The sequence below is a fragment of the Myotis daubentonii genome, chromosome 21, assembly GCF_963259705.1.
Source record: "Myotis daubentonii chromosome 21, mMyoDau2.1, whole genome shotgun sequence".
In the NCBI taxonomy this organism is placed as follows: Eukaryota; Metazoa; Chordata; class Mammalia; order Chiroptera; family Vespertilionidae; genus Myotis; species Myotis daubentonii.
Window position 1 is genome coordinate 4,767,438 of NC_081860.1, and position 16,892 is coordinate 4,784,329.

The window sequence follows — 16,892 nt, forward strand, 5'->3', positions numbered from 1 at the left end:
TTACTTCAGGGCCTCCCACTCCTATGGCTTCTGGGACTGTCCAGCCACTCTCCCAGCCATTGGAGGTGGGGACCTTTGAAAGACACCAAGCCCGGAATTCTAAGTCCTCTGTTTGGTCATATGAGTAGTTCCTGTTTTTGGCACCCAGTGGAATGGGATATGAGAGGTTGCCCCAGGCATATGTTCTAGAATATACAAAGGCTTGGAGTAAAGACTGGGTTTGTGGAGGTACTTGCGGGTATCCTTTTTTAAAAAGAATGGGAAGTGGTAAAATGGATAGGAGTCAGGTCTAGAGGAGCTTTGGGACAACTTGGGAATCTGTTCTGCAGGGGATGGGAGCAATTGGAGATTTGGAGCTGTGGAGGCAGGTGATCTGGCCCAGGTCTCATTAGACTCCCTTGATTGAAGCATAATGAACTGTAGGGTATGAGGGCTGTGGTGGAAAGACGAGGAAGGAAGCAGCTGTGATAGTCTGGGTGAGTGTGAGGGTAATTGGCCCATGATGGTGCCTGTGGAGGTGAAATAAGCAGTTGGATTCTGGATCAGTGTTTTGGGTGTGGCCACCTGGCTTTTCTAATTTTGAGGATGAGAGAGAGGTAAGAGTCATGGACGACACGAACGTTTGCATTTGGCAACTGGAGGTATGGAAGCATCAACTGAGATGCGGATATTCATAGTAGGAAGTGCGATGTTCATTTTGAATACCAAAACTTTTTTTTTTTTTTTTTTTTACCTTTTAGGGTTTGGGATATTTCAGAGAGCAGTTCATGAGTGTCTGCAACTCTGACAAACAGTTCAGGATGAAAATTTCTTTAAAAGGTATCAGGTCCGCCGAAACCAGTTTGGCTCAGTGGATAGAGCATCGGCCTGCGGACTGAAAGGTCCCAGGTTCGATTCTGGTCAAGGGCTTGTACCTGGGTTGCGGGCACATCCCCAGTGGGAGATGTTCAGGAGGCATCTGATCGATGTTTCTCTCTCATCAATGTTTCTAACTCTCTATCCCTCTCCCTTCCTCTCTGTAAAAAATCAATAAAATATATATTTTTTAAAAAAGGTATCGGGCCCTAACCGGTTTTGCTCAGTGGATAGAGCATCGGCCTGTGGACTGAAGGGTCCCAGGTTCAATTCTGGTCAAGGGCATGTACCTTGGTTGCCGGAAATCCCCAGTAGGGTGTGTGTAGGAAGCAGATGATTGATGTTTCTCTCTCATCAATGCTCCTAACTCTCTATCCATCTCCCTTCCTCTATGTAAAAAAATCAAGAAAACATATATATTTTTAAAATGGTATGGGTACTTTAGTTACCAGGGTGGAGTTGTAGGTCATTTTTTTTAATTGAAGACCAAAGAGCAATTTAAACAAGATGAGACTTTAGCTGTTGCATATTTACTTGTTAAACACACACCAGGATTTTTTTTTTTTTATTGATTTTCCACAGAGAAGAAGGGAGAGGGACAGAAAGTCAGAAACATCGATGAGAGAGATTGATCAGCTGCCTCCTGCACACCCCCCACTGGGGATGTGCCCGCAACCAACGTACATGCCCCTGACCGGAATCGAACCTGGGACCCTTGAGTCCGCAGGCCGACGCTCTATCCACTGAGCCAAACCGGTTTGGCGACACACCAGGATTTTTTAAAAATATTTTTATTTATTTATTTCAGAGAGGAAGGGAGAGAGCTAGAAACATCAATGATGAGAGAGAATCATTGATTGGCTGCCTCTTGCACATCCCCTACTTGGGGAGGGGGCATCGAGCCTGCAACCCCGTCATATGCCCTTGGCCAGAATCAAACCTGGGACCCTTTGGTCCACAGGCCAACGCTCTATTCACTGAGCCAAACTGGCTAGGGCACAGCAAGATTTTGTTTGAGCCTTAGCCTTGGGTGTTGTGCTCAGTCTGGTTGATTTGCTTAAGGGCATGAGTGGTCATCTGTGCGACTCACTGGGCATGGGCTAGAGGGCCTTAGGTGATGGGACTTGAGTGCTGAAGGCTGTGACTGGATCAGGTGCAGCACCAGTGGAAGTGGAGTCTGGATATATGAGACCTGGTATGGTTCTCAATTGATGAGGTTGAAGGAAAAAACAATCAGGGAAGGAGGCCTTCATAGCAGGACTGAAGGCTGCCTCAATGAGTGTGGACTCTCAGAGTGGGTATAGAACTTAATCCTGTTTGGATTTGCCAAGCAGTCAGTACACCACACATGCCAAGTAATGAGTAGGAAGTCAAGGATGTGAGTATGGGGGGGTCTGAGGGTGTGGGGTGCAGGTGTGAGTGAGGTGTGTGAGAAAGAGTGTGCCCTTGGAGAGGGCCTGTGCATTCATGCACGCAGGGCCCTAACATTGACATAAGGGGGAATGAAGTTTGAGTTCATTTCTGGTGATGTCTGGAAAATATGATATGATGAATTTCAGATCAATTCCTGAAAAGAGGGTGTGTTCTGGTGGTATATTGCTGGTCCAGATTTTAGGAGAAATTTATGTGCACACCTGCCTTTTGTTGTTGAGGGCTGTTACAGTGATCAATAGTAATGAGATAGCTTACATCAGTGTCACCTGGGCTTGAAAATATCCACTAGCTTGGAGAAGGGTGTGAGAGAGAAATACATTACAGAGGTGGTGAATACGAAGTTTGAAAAATAAGATAATGAGGAAATAAACTGTGCTTGTCATGGAAAATTTGTGTTACATTTCACATTGTGCCTCTGGGAATGAAGCTGTGTGAGAGGTGTGGTTCAAAGAGTTATGTGCAGTACGTAGTGCAAAGTTATGGCCTCAGTACCCTGGGATTGGATTCAAAAGGTTGAAGTCTGATGCCATAATTTTCTGGATTTGAAATTAGAAAGGGGAGGGTGACGACAAGGCTATTGCCTAACAGGAACAATGTCAAATCACTCACAGTCTCCTTACGGACAACATCTCTCTCTACCCTATGTTTATGTACCCACTGTGTTGACAAGGGACAGTGTGGCCTACATGTGCATCCCAGAGCACGGATATCATCTATACAGTCATTGCCCTTATTGTTGTAGGAAAACACAGTATCAGTAGGAATACAAGGAGAGAGTGACTTTGATGGGACCAACGCCTGGTATCTTTTCTGATGTCAGGAGTTGAGGGAGCAGATATATGTGAATGTGGGGAACATGATGAACATAAAATTCTTGCTGTTAAGCTGATCATGGGCTGTACTCTCCCTATTATGACAGAATATGGACTTTGAGAACATGGCCATTGCCTTCTTTCAGGAGGAGTGGGGGCTCCTTGATGAGGCTCAGAGACTTCTGTACTGCGATGTGATGCTGGAAGTGTTTGCACTGGTATCATCTGTAGGTAAGCCCTTCACATCTCTCCTAGTGCCCTGAGGTGATGTCCTCTCTTCCTTTGTTTTCCAAATGTAGCTTTCCCTCTCCCAGAGCCAGACCACGGGCTAGTTTTCCTAGCTGTCCTATAAATGTGCTGTGGCATCCGGTGCTGACTTGTGGTGTGTGGAGATCCCTGAGCAAAGGACTCCATGAATAACCCTCAAATCCATTGCCTCAAATAGTGCAGGAAGTGTCCAGGAATCAGGATTGTTGCAGAAAGCTTAATGGATCCCACCTTGAACTTCCTTTTCCTGTGAGGAGGACTGTCCACATGCATGGCTTCCACTTCTGACCCCTTCCTCAGCTAAAGGCTGTTTTTGACTATGCCAGGTTATGGTCTTTACTTACATGAACCACGGGCAGTTCTTGTAAGACAGTCCTTTCATTGTTTGTAATATTCTGTTACCTGCATACTATTACATGCTGTGTTGACCAGGGCCAGTGCTGGCTGCTCACCTTTGTTGCCTTTGAGTGAAACTCAGAATATTTGCGTTTTATGTGCTTGAACAGTAGAAGGTGCAAAGAGAACCCTAGTTTTTTTTCCCACAGGGTGAACTTGCAGGATGATCTAAGAGGTAGTAGAGCTCGATTGAGGTGCACCTGGGTGGGGGGAGCTTTGTTCTAAGGGCTGTGTTTAGAGAATACCAGGAACCTGCTCATGTACAACAGAGTTTAGGTTCAAGTGCCACTGGCAGAAGCCCATTTCTACCTTTTCATTCCCATGCTTGACACTTTGCTGACTTCTCATTTGATCTGTGACTTCCTGGATTTTAGCTACCTTTACCTCTGTGGCCTTTTTGCATCACCTGTCCACCTGTAAGGCTCTGTCTGCTGTATTTTCAAATATTAGCCTGCACATGTGTTATGAGGTGAACACACATGCTTCCCTAGTCTGTCGAGTAACACTCCCTCCATGTTCTGCGTGGAGTAGGGTTTGGTATCTGAAAGAGGCGCCGCACAACAAATGAGAGAAAAAGACACGAGATAATTTTGCAATATTGGGGGACCAGGCGGGCAAGTCCCGAAGGACTTCCACCGATGCTCAGGGCGCTCCAATCTTTTATTGATCTGGAGTAGCCCTTAGGGTAAGGAGGTTTCAATGACACACAGATCACCAGACAATTTCCAGGAATATACAGAGTATCTGATTAGCTCATCAATAGATTTCCAGGAATAGGCAGAGTATCTGACTAACAATAATCTAAGGAATTAAGTGAACTAAGGTGGGGATGATGCTTCAACTATTATTACCTAAATTAACTGGGTGGTTCCTAGATTAACTGGGTGGTGCACAGTTCTGACCTTTGCTAGGACTTTCAAGCCCTGACCTTTGCTAGGACTTTCAAGCCCTGACTTTTGCCAGGACTTTCAAGGGCTAATAGCTTTTGGGGGGGTCTCTTTCTAAACTCAGCTCGTAAAGACAATGAATGGACTCTGGCACTAGTCCTCAACACAACCTCCTCACTTCTTGAATTTTACATGAAATAAGATGTAAACAACCTTCTGCACAGCTTGCCCATGTCACCAGCAGACAAGCCCAGCTGAACACCGTTAGCAGAAGAATGAGCAGACAATCCAGCTTCTATTCCATGGGGTGCTTGCCACGTTTGTTTATATTTTGTTTGGGATCTTCCCCGTATCATGATCTTCAGTAGCACAGAACTTCACAGGAGCATCTTATATAGTCTTCCTACAGATACGTTACTGCCAGAAAAGTACATGGAACCAATGTCTTTAGTGCAACACTTTTGTAAAGGCACTTCACCCTGTCACCACAGTCGACATTCGTTTCGGCACTATTTTTCTGTTTTCAGGTTGTCAGCATATATCGGATGATGCGGAGGCCTGTTCTGAGCAGAATGTATCTGTACAAGGGGAGTGACAGGTGAGGGCTTCTAAGACAGCTCCAGCAACCCAGAGGACCCATCTGCGTAAGCAGTGTTTCTCAGTGTTCAAAGATATTCTGCATCTGACTGAGTCACAAGCAGCAGACTTTGAGCAGAAAGGCTTCTTCAGTGATGCATGTGTGAGAGGCTTCTGTTTCAGTGAAAACCCTCACCAGCAACAGAGGGAAGCCAGTGGAGAGAAGCCCTGGAAAGGAGCTGTGGACAGGGCCTCATTTGTGACCAGGTTCAGCTTCTACTTACCAGGGTTGCCTTCAACCAGTAGGGAGGTTGGGGAAGACTTCCCAGCCATCTCAGAGCTTCTCCTGAACCAGGCCACTCTCAACACTGAGGAGCCACACAGCGGCAGTGAGATTTCAAAGGAATTACTCAATAGAAACAGGCATCACCAATGCAATAAATGTGAATACGCTGCCAGCCACAACCAGAAACTTGTTCAACATCAGGGCGTCTGCTCTGGAGAAGTGAAATATGAGTGCAATACATGTGGGAACGTTTTCAGATGTATCTTTAACCTCAATAGACATAGACTTCACACTGGAGAAAAGTCCTATCAGAGTACTGACCATGGGAAGTCCTTCCATCAAAGGTCTTCCCTCACTGAACACCACAGAATCTGCAACACTTTACACTTTAGTCTGTGGTCTATCCACAGAGCCAAAACAGCCAGGGCCATATTTACTTCTTAAACACTCACCAGAATTTCTTGTGATCTTTGTGTGGTCTGGTGTGTTGCATCCAGTTTGGTAGATTTGCTTATGGGCAGGAGTGGGCATCTGTGAGACTCACTGGGCATGGGGTAGAGAGTCATAGGCAGTGGGACTTGATTACTGAAGGCTGTGAGTGGATAAGGGACATCAAGTGCAGCACCAGTAGAGTTGGGCTCTGAATAACAGATCTGATGTGGTTCTCAATAGATGAGGCTGAAGGAAAAAACAAGTTGGGATGGAGGCATGCATAGCAGAACTGAAGGCTGTGTCTTGGGTGTGGGTATTCAGAGTCAGAATAGTACTTGATACTGTTTCAACTTGCCATGCAGTCTCTGGAACACACATGCTGAGTAATGACTAAGACCAAGGAGATATGTACTATGAGAGTGCAGGTGTGAGAGAGGTCTGGGAGAAGGAGTGATGTTCTCTTGGAGAAGGAGTGTGAATTCATGGCCACAAATCCCTGATGTTGAGTCCATTTGTGGTGATAACTGGATGATACGACATGGGGAATTGTAGGGTAATTCCTGTAAAGACAGGTGTTGTGGAGCTACATGCCAGGTCCAGAATTTAGGTGTCACATAGGTGCACACCTGCCTGTTGTTGTGGGCTGTTACAGTGAACAATAGGAATGGGATAGCAGACATCAGTGTCACCTGGGCTTGAAAATTTCCACTGGATTTTTTTTTGATTAATTAAATCTTTATTGTTCAGATTATTACATTTTGTTCCTCTTCCCCCCCCCCATAACTCCCCTCCACCCTGTTCCCACCCCACCGTCCTCCCTCACTCCCCATCCACTGTCCTCATCCATACGTGCATGATTTTTGTCCAGTCTCTTCCTGCATCCCCCTCACTCCTTTCCCCGCAAGAATAGTCAGTCCATTCCCTTTCTATGCCCCTGATTCTATTATAATCACCAGTTCATTCTGTTCATCAGATTATTCACTTGATTTTTAGATTCACTTGTTGGTAGATGTGTATTTGTTGTTCATAATTTGTATCTTTACCTTTTTCTTCTTCTTCTTAAAGGATACCTTTCTGCATTTCATATAATACTGGTTTGGTAGTGATGATCTCCTTTAGCTTTTTCTTATCTGTGAAGCTCTTTATCTGCCCTTCAATTCTGAATGATACCTTTGCTGGATAAAGTAATCTTGGTTGTAGGTTCTTGGCATTCATCACTTTGAATATTTCTTGCCACTCCCTTTGTGCCTGCAAAGATTCTGTTGAGAAATCAGCTGACAGTCGTATGGGTACTCCCTTGTAGGTAACTGAGTTTCTTTCTCTTGCTGCTTTTAAGAGTCTCTCTTTGCCTTTTGCTCTTGGCATTTTAATTATGATGTGTCTTGGTGTGATCCTCTTTGGATTCCTTTTGTTTGGGGTTCTCTGCGCTTCCTGGACTTGTAAGTATGTTTCCTTCATCAGGTAGGGAAGTTTTCTGTCATTATTTCTTCAAATAGGTTTTCAATATCTTGCCCTCTCTCTTCTGGCACACCTACAATTCGGAGGCTCTTTACACTATCTTCGTATTTTCAGATTTTTTTTTCATTTTGCTTTTCCGGTTGGGTGTTTTTTGCTTCTTCTCATTTCAAATCTTTGACTTGATTCTTGTGATCCTCTAGTCTGCTGTTGGGAGTCTGTATAATATTCTTATTTCAATCAGTGTATGCTTAATTTCTAGTTGGTCCTTTATCACAACCTCGAGAGTCTCATTAAATTTCTGGTAGGTCTCATTAAGTTTATCAGCAGTTTCTAGAAAATTCTTGAAAAACCTTAAAAGTGTGGTTTTGAACTCTATATCCAGTAGTTTGCTTTCCTCCATTTCTGTCATTTGTGTCCTTTTTCTTTGTCTCCGCATTTTTTATGCTTCCCTGTGTTGATAAAGTGGTTTTCTGTGCTAAGTGTCCTCTAGGGCCCAGTGGTTCAGCCTCCCAAATTACCTGAGGAGGACACTCTTGGTGCACCCCCTTGTGGTCTTTGTGCACAGTCTTGTTGTAGTTAAGCCTTGATTGTTGTAGCTATCACTGGGAGGAATTGGCCTCCAGGCCAATTGGCTATGAGAATCAGCTGTGTTTGCAGTGGGAGAACTTCTGTTCTGGAGACACCCCTCCAGGTCAAGACTTGCTTCAATGGGGCTTTGGTGCTCACTGAGTCTGCCCCCTGAGTGTGTCCTTTATGGTTCCACTGAGCTGCAAACTGGATGGTCCCACTCTGACCTCTGGGTACATTGGCTCCTGGATCTCTAGAGAGGTGCTAATCTAGCCTCTGCCTTAGGCTATCCAGCAAAAGCCTCCCTGCAGGGCTTGGGCTGGGCGGGTCCCACGGGATTAACAGTGCGGGGCTAGCAGTTATGGCTGCTCTCAGAGGCTCTGCTTCTCAGTGTCTCGGTAATCGCTGCAAGCCCCTCCGAGAGAAAGATGCCAGACAATCCCGCTTCTCCCAAATGAGTCTGGGTTCCCACAGACTCGCTAGGAACTGTCCCTCCGGATTGAAAATGACAACCGCGCTCTCAGCCGCCAGCCCGCTCTGTGTGTGCCTCTGTACCTTAGTATTTTATTTCCGCACTGTGCCTCCTCTGAGTCTCGGTATGCTTTTCTCTTTCCTTCTAGTTGTAGAATTTCCACTAAGCCAGCCTTCCTGTGGTTCTGGATGATGTCCGTTCTGTCTTTTAGTTGTATTTTTGAACTGGTTGTTCGAAGCAGCAAGCTCCGGTGTGTACCTATGCCACCATCTTGGTTTTCCCCCCCACTGGATTTTGGAAGAGAGAAGGGTAAGAGAGAAATACATTACAGAGGAGGTGAGTTAGAATGTTGAAAAAAGGTGACTAGAAAACAACCCCTCCTCTACATAGCTTATATGTGTTGTCTTTGAAATTGTGACTCTGGGAATGAAGCTGTGTGAGAGAAGTGTGATACAAAGAATTATGTGGAACAGGTAGCACAATGTGTTGACCTCAGCACCCTAAGACTGGAATCAAAAGGGTGATGAGTGATGCTTGTTTTTCGGGGTCTTGGAGGGGGAATCTGTGGGACAACAAGGATATTGCTACCCAAGACCAGTGTCAAATCAGTCACATCTCTCTTTACGAACAACATTTATCTGTCCCCTGTGTTGGTGACACCCATTGTATTGACCCTAAATGTGAGGCCCTGAGGTCAGGTATAATCAATCTGGGCATCTGCTCTATTGCTGTGGGAAGACACAGTATCAGTAAGAATATAAGAAGAGAGTGACTCTGATTGATGCAAGGCCTGCTATTTTCTGTGATGTGGGAGTAGAGGGAGCAGATGGATATGGAGAGTGGGAAGTATGATGAAAGTAAAAGGCTAGGAGAGAAGCTGATCATGGACTGAACTGTCCCCATTATGACAGGATATGAACTTCGAGGATGTGGCCATTGGCTTCTCTCAGGAGGCGTGGGGGCTCCTTGATGAGGCTCAGAGACGTCTGTACTGTGATGTGATGCTGCAGCCTGCTGTCATGTTGGCTGCCATCTTGGATCTCTCCAATTCAGTTCTTTATATACATTTATGTTTTATTTATCTAACTGTTACAGTGTGCGTGCGTGTTTTACTTTTGAAGATAGCAGAACTATGATCTAAAATGGTCATTCCCTTTGACTTCCCAGACACACAATAATGAAAATTCTAGTTTGTTGTGTTTTTTTATCCACGTGAGCTCATGAGATGTTTTATATTTTTAAATTTCAGGCCCAAAATCAGTATAGTGTTAAGTTGTTTTGTTTTAAAACCATTTCCATAAGAAATTTTTATGGTGAGCATTTCTTTATGCATTTATACAGCCTGTCTTTATCCCTTTGTTAAAAAATCTGGTCAGAAACTTTTGCAGTTTTTAAAATGAAGTTAGGATTTAACCAATAGGAGGACTGTTCAGTATCTAAGACATCTGTATTCACTTCACTCATTCCTTAAAGACACAACTGATTTCTTTGCCATTTGGAAGTATATGGTGTGTTTTTTTTTAATATTTTTTTTTATTTTTTACAGAGAGGAAGGGAGAGGGATAGAGAGTTAGAAACATCAATGAGAGAGAAACATTGATCAGCTGCCTCCTGCACACCTCCTACTGGGAATGTGCCTGCAACCAAGGTACATGTCCTTGACCAGAATTGAACCTGGGACCTTTCAGTCCTCAGACCAATGCTTTATCCACTGAGCCAAACTGGTTAGGGGAACTATATGTTTTTAATACTGGAAGCCAAATTGTTGTGTTTTGTTTTATCAAATTTTATCTTATGCACAATTTAATGCCCACTTGCATGATACACTTTTAAATTTGATCTATGTTGCTAACATTCTCCACCATTCAATTTAAGCCAAAGCATTCAATAGTACATTACGTGAAGTTAAGTACTGTATTATTTGTCAATTTTCCTGGTGTTAAATACTCTCATCATGATCAGTCTTAAACTAACAAAATGATGGCATTGAACATGGGCCTGATAAGATATTTCAGTAGCAAATCATTATATATTATTTCCAACGTGCTGATATAGTAGGTACAAATATACTCAAGAACATTCATGATCAAATAGTAAAATAATGGGAATGGCAAGTTTTGAACATTTTAAACTTTGATGTAAGTATAATTGATTTAAAACATACATTCAAAGATGTATTTTTATTGATTTCTGAGAAGAAGGGGGGGGTGAGAGAGAGAAACATCAAAGATGAGAGAGAATCAATGATAGGCTGCCTCCTGCAAGCACCGTAATATGAATCTACCCACCATCTGAGCATGTGTCCTGATCAGCAATCAACCAGAGACCTGCAAGGTCATAGGTTAACACTCAACTACTGATCCACACCAGCTGGGCTCTCCTAAGATTTTCAGGGATCCCACTCACCTGTAACCAGGGTAGCAGTGAGCAGTGGCAGCTCACCCTAGGCTAATCCCTGAATCTGCCCTTAAGACTTCCTTTACTCTAAATGCCCAGTGAGCTAACAATAGCCTCGCTTTGGCTCGTTTATTGCCCACAATGTTTCTAGAGAGGCAAAGGAGCCATGCCTAGTCCCTCTGCTGTTGCTTGTTCTATCATAAGGCCTACATTTTTTTCATTATCCCCAGCTTTAATTAACATACCTTCAAAATCTTCTGAACTCATGTTGTGAAATATTTTCTAACATGAATTAATAAACTCCAACACTACAGACGAAGGTGAGGCAGACATGCTCCAGGCTGATTCCTGTTCCCGAACACAGTTATGCCTGGGACATCTATAAAGACAGACCAAGGCATGATTTTGCTTAGAAGACTTGGGAAGAAACGTGATAGCCCTCAATCACCTTGGTATTGCTGAGTCAAATCAACCGTAACACTATTCTGTTTAGTATTGAATTTTTAGAAGGAAAGGGAGATGGAGACACATCAGTGATGAGAGGGAATCATTGATCTGTTGCCTCCTGCATGCCCCCTACAGGGATGGAGCCCCCCCAACCTGGGCATGTGCCCTGTCCTGGAATCGAACCAGAGATACCTTGGTTCATGGGTCCATGCCCAACCACTGAGCCATGCCATGGTGGCAAACTATCTTTTTTATTGTTGACTCTATTAAATATAGTCCCAATATCCCCCATCCTCATCCCCCTTTGCTTCCCTCTATCCGACCTCCAACATTTCTAGGCCCTCACCATATTATTGTCTATGTCCATGAATTATGCATATATGTATATACCCTTAAAATATATTTTTATTGATTTTAGAGATAGAAAGGGATAAATAAATCAATGATAAAAGAGAATCACTGATTACATGCCTCCTTCCCATACCCACCACCATCCAACTACTAGCCATGAATGTTCCCTGATAAGGAATAGAACCATGACTTCATGGATCATAGGTCAATGCTCAGCCATTGAGTGACACTAACTGGGCTATATTATTTAAAAAAAATTTTAAAACTGTGAATTTTTATTGCTGATGGCATTACAGATGTCTCCCATTTTCCCCTGTGCATATATTCTTTGTTTCCCAGGGCCACTTGGTGAACCACATCACCTTTATTCACCAATGTCATTGGATGGGACGCTAGCCCGCCCCTTGGGTTTGAGGAAACTACAATACCCAGAAAGGAATGCACCCAGGTGGGCGGAGCTAAAGGGCACTATTGCTATCAGGGCTTCTAGAAGGCTGGATTTCCTCCTTCCTCCTCCTGGCGGGCATTTTGACCACTTCAGTTTCTTTAAGGGCTCACAGGCTTTAGCCCACTGGCCCTGAGTAGGAGGAGGCCTAGGAGACAGCATCCTTGTTGTGAAGGGTGTGTTTGAGAGTTGTTGAGCACCATCAGGCCGGGATTGGGGCCTCCGTGCTTCCCAGACTCCTCTCTGCTCACAGCTTTCTCTCAGCTTCACCCCATTTGACCCTCCAGCCTTAGGGACCTGCATCTCCCAGTTACTGCAGCCCAGGAAGCCGCATCCAGAACAGTGAGTCACTCGGGAGTGACACAGGGTGTGATGGGGAAAGAGGGCTACAGGCTGCAATGCCAAGTTGTAAGGACATGGTGGTGGGGCTGAGCTGGGAGGATTAGGAAAATCCGGGCCTGTTTTTGGTGTAAAGGCAACAAAGAGATGAGGTGTGGTTTTTGCATGAGGAGGTTTACTTTCACTCTCAGAACGCTGGGGCCATAGATGGTTGTGAAAAAAAGGGACATTTTCTGAGGCAGGGATTCTAACTTTTCCTTAAATTGCTCAGAGGAATAACAGACTAGAAGACAGGACAGCAGCTTTGGACATTGAGGGGAAGTCCTGTAAATGATAAGGTAACTGGCCAGAGTGAGCACTGAGGACTGAGCCCTGAAGTAATACAGGCACCTGGAGGGCAGCTGGCCTCTGGGCTGGGCAAGGGTACTGAGCATCCTGAGCCCATGCAGTGGTTCTCAACCATCCTAATCCCGCAACCCTTTAATATAGTTCCTTATGTTTTGGTGACCCCAAACCATAAAATTATTTTCATTGCTACTTCATAACTGTAATTTTGCTACTGTTATGAATCATAATGTAAATATCTGATATGCAGGATATATTTTCATTGTTCGCGACCCACAGGTTGAGAACCGCAGAGAGACTGGCGGTTGCCAGACTCTCAACAGACCTTTTTCTTTCCATGAATTCCTGCAAATGCAGAATGAATTGGGTGTATGTGTTTGTTTAGCTTATTTCAGGGCTTCACACACTTGTGGCCTCTGAGATAGTAGAGTCCTGGGACTGTCAGATTTTCTTGTAGCCCTTGGACCTGGGTACTTTGAACAGACACTAAGCCCAGAGTCCTAAGGCCACAACTAGGACTTCATGATGTGGACCTTGTTTTTGGCAACCAGTGTAATGAGTGGGAGGTCCTCCAGTGAAAAGCTTCCAGAATGTGCAAAGTCTTGGAGTGAAGAGGGAGCTGAATCACAAACCAGCAGGTATGTTCTTGAAAAAACACACGCACACATATGTGTGTGTGTATCTATATATATCTATATCTATGTCTATCTATCTATATATGTGTATGTATATATACATAGATATATATATTGATTTTAGATGTAGAAAGAAGGGAGGGAGGGAGGGAGGGAGGGAGAGAGAGAGAGAGAGAGAGAGAGAGAGAGAGAGAGAGAGAGAAACAGGATGAGCAAGAAACAAATCAGGTGTCACCTGCACAACACTGTTGTGGATCCAGCCAGCAACCCAGGCATGTGACCTCACTAGTGCATGTGTCTATGCTCCACCAACTGAGACACATTAGCCAGGGCTGTAGATCACTTTAATACTGGGAATCATGGTCAGGTTTGTAATGGTAGTAGTAGCTCAGAAGGGACATAGTGAGCCTGAGGACTGTCATTCCTGCTGGGGCCACTGTTTGTTGAAAGGGCGAGGGATGCTGAAACCAATTTGGCTCAGTGGATAGAGCGTCGGCCTGGGGACTGAAGGGTCCCAGGTTAGATTCCGGTCAAGGGCATGTACCTGGGTTGTGGGCACATCCCCAGTAGGAGATGTGCAGGAGGCAGCTGATCGATGTTTCTCTCTCATCGATGTTTCTGACTCTCTACCTCTCTCCCTTCCTTTCTGTAAAAAATCAATAAAATATATATATATATTTTTTTTTAAAAGAAAGGGCGAGGGCTACGCCCTCCATCTTACCCCGGATCCTCCATTTTTGGGCAGCAGCCTTAGCCATGTGCTTGGCAAGGAGCTTCTTTCCGGAAGCCCAAGCCTCTGCTAGCCACACCCAGGATTTCTTTAAACTAACCAATGACAATAAAGGGACGTGCACACCATAGATATGACCAAATCCTGTGTAACAAGACCCCAACTTGCACCTGGCCAATCAGCAGGGCCCACAGTCATCTCTCCTCCCCTTACTCCAACCCCTCTATTAAACCCCTCTTCCTACAGGGCTCTCACGCTCTCTCGGCCGCTTGCTGTTGTGTCGGCGTGTGTGGCTGATGGGGAGCCCAAGCTAGCTTGAATAAAGACACTCTGCTTTTGCATCGGACTCGGCGGGCTCCCTGGTGGTCTATTGGGGATCCTGAAATCTGGGCATAACATTTGTGAGAGGTGGGTTTCACAACACAGCATAGGGACAGAGTTGCCATGTATAGTGTCGGGGAGAAAAAATTGTTTTGCTGTGGCCACGGCCTTTAAAAGATGAGTGGAGTGAAACCAGGATGGTGGCATAGGTAAACACCGGAGATTGCTGCCTCACACAACCACTTCAAAAATACAACTAAAAGGTGGAACGGACATCATCCAGAACCACAGGAAGGCTGGCTGAGTGGAAATTCTACAACTAGAAGGAAAGAGAAAAGCATACTGAGACTCAGAGGAGGTGCGGTCCAGAAGTAAAATACAAAGGTACAGAGGCACATGCAGAGAGGGTTGGCAGCTGAGGACACGGTTGTCTTTTTCAATCAGGAGGGAGTCTCAAGCTCTGAGCTCCAGTTCCAGGCGAGTCTCTGGGGACCCAGACTCATATGGGAGAAACTGGACTGTCTGGCATCAGTCAGAACTCGAGAGCAGCTTTCTCTCGGGAGTCCTTGCAGCAATTGCCGGGACACTGAGAAGCAGGGCCTCTGAGGGCAGGACTGAGAGCAGTCATAACTGCTCGCTCCACCCTGTTAATACCCTGGGACCCCACCCTGCCCAAGCCATGGAGGCTTTTGCATATGAAAGGCCTGGCCCTTTGCAATCTGATAATTACCTAAGGAACTGCAGCAGGCCCAAGTCCCCAGGGCAACTTGCATTGCAACACAGCTGGCTCCTGCTGGATAGCCTCAGGCAGAGGCTAGATTAGCACCTCCTTAGAGATCCAGGAGCCAGTGTGCCTGGTTGTCCCAGCCCTCAGAGTGGGGGAGAGGTGGTGTCCATGGGGCTCAGCTGGGGGTGTGGCAGGCATGTTCATTGACCAGTATGTCTGAGGTGTGAGAGACTCTGGGGTGCATGTCCTCAGTACTGCCATCCCCAGGCAAGGTCCTTCAGGTAGAGATTTCATTTTGCAGTTTCACAATTGCATTGAAGAAAGAATGAGACAGGAGATCTAAATTGCTTGAAAAAGTCTAAATGAGATAAAAACATAAGGTAAACACAGACAAGAACACATTTTCTCCTTGTTTTTTTTTTTTATTCAATCTTTATTGTTCAGATTATTACATTTGTTCCTCTTTCCCCCCCCCCCCCATCCTCCCAGCTCCCACCCCACCCTCCGCCCTCACTCCCCACCCACTGTCCTCATCCATAGGTGCACGATTATTGTCCAGTCTCTTTTCGCATCTCCCACACCCCTTTCCCCCCCAAGAATAGTCAGTCCATTCCCTTTCTATGTCCCTGATTCTATTATGATCACCAGACTATTTATTCACTTGATTCTTAGATTCACTTGTTGATAGATGCATATTTGTTGTTCATAATTTTTATCTTTACCTTTTTCTTCTTCCTCTTCTTAAAGGATACCTTTCAGCATTTCATATAATGCTGGTTTGGTGGTGATGAACTCCTTTAGCTTTTCCTTATCTGTGAAGCTCTTTATCTGACCTTCCGTTCTGAATGATAGCTTTGCTGGATAAAGTAATCTTGGTTGTAGGTTCTTGGTATTCATCACTTTCAATATTTCTTGCCATTCCCTTCTGGCCTGCAAAGTTTCTGTTGAGAAATCAGCTGACAGTCGTATGGGTATTCCCTTGTAGGTAACTGGGTTTCTTTCTCTTGCTGCTTTTAAGATTCTCTCTTTGTCTTTTGCTCTTGGCATTTTAATTATGATGTGTCTTGGTGTTATCCTCTTTGGATTCCTTTTGTTTGGGGTTCTCTGTGCTTCCTAGACCTGTAGGTCTATTTCTTTCACCAGGTGGGGGAAGTTTTCTGTCATTATTTCTTCAAATAGGTTTTCAATATCTTGCTCTCTCTAATCTTCTGGCACCCCTATAATTCTGATGTTGGTGCGCTTGAAGCTGTCCCAGAGGCTCCTTACACTATCTTCGTATTTTCGGATTTGTTTTTCATTTTGCTTTTCCGGTTGGGTGTTTTTTGCTTCTTCGAATTTCGAATCTTTGACTTGATTCTTGCACTCCTCTGGTCTGCTGTTGGGTGTCTGTATAATATTCTTTATTTCAGTCAGTGTATGCTTAATTTCTAGTTGGTTCTTTATCACAACATCGAGGGTCTCATTAGATTTCTTGAGGATCTCACTACATTTATTGGCGGCTTCTAGACAGTTCTTAAGAGAACTTAAAAGTGTGGTTCTGAACTCAATATCCTCCATTGACAGTTTTGTCCTGTTTCTTTGTCTCCGCATTTTTTATGCTTTCTTGGTACACCCCCAAGTGGTCTTTGTGCGCAGTCTTGTTGCCTTTAAGCCTTGATTGATGTCGGCAATACCGGGGGTGATTTGACCTCCAGGCTAACTGGCTATGAGAGT

General features: G+C 44.7%; 2 protein-coding genes across 2 annotated transcripts in view; one reads left to right on the forward strand and one right to left on the reverse strand.

Moving 5' to 3' along the window:
• LOC132222878 (zinc finger protein 551-like) overlaps positions 1-16,892 on the forward strand; it is a 199,871-nt gene that overhangs the window by 123,372 nt on the left and 59,607 nt on the right. The window contains exon 2 of the mRNA XM_059678219.1: positions 12,258-12,424. The gene's annotated coding sequence lies outside the window, so the exon portion shown is untranslated. The remainder of the gene's footprint in view (positions 1-12,257; positions 12,425-16,892) is intronic.
• The window catches only part of LOC132222888 (zinc finger protein 551-like), a 187,698-nt gene that overhangs the window by 31,586 nt on the left and 139,220 nt on the right, over positions 1-16,892 (reverse strand). The gene's annotated exons all lie outside the window — the stretch shown is intronic.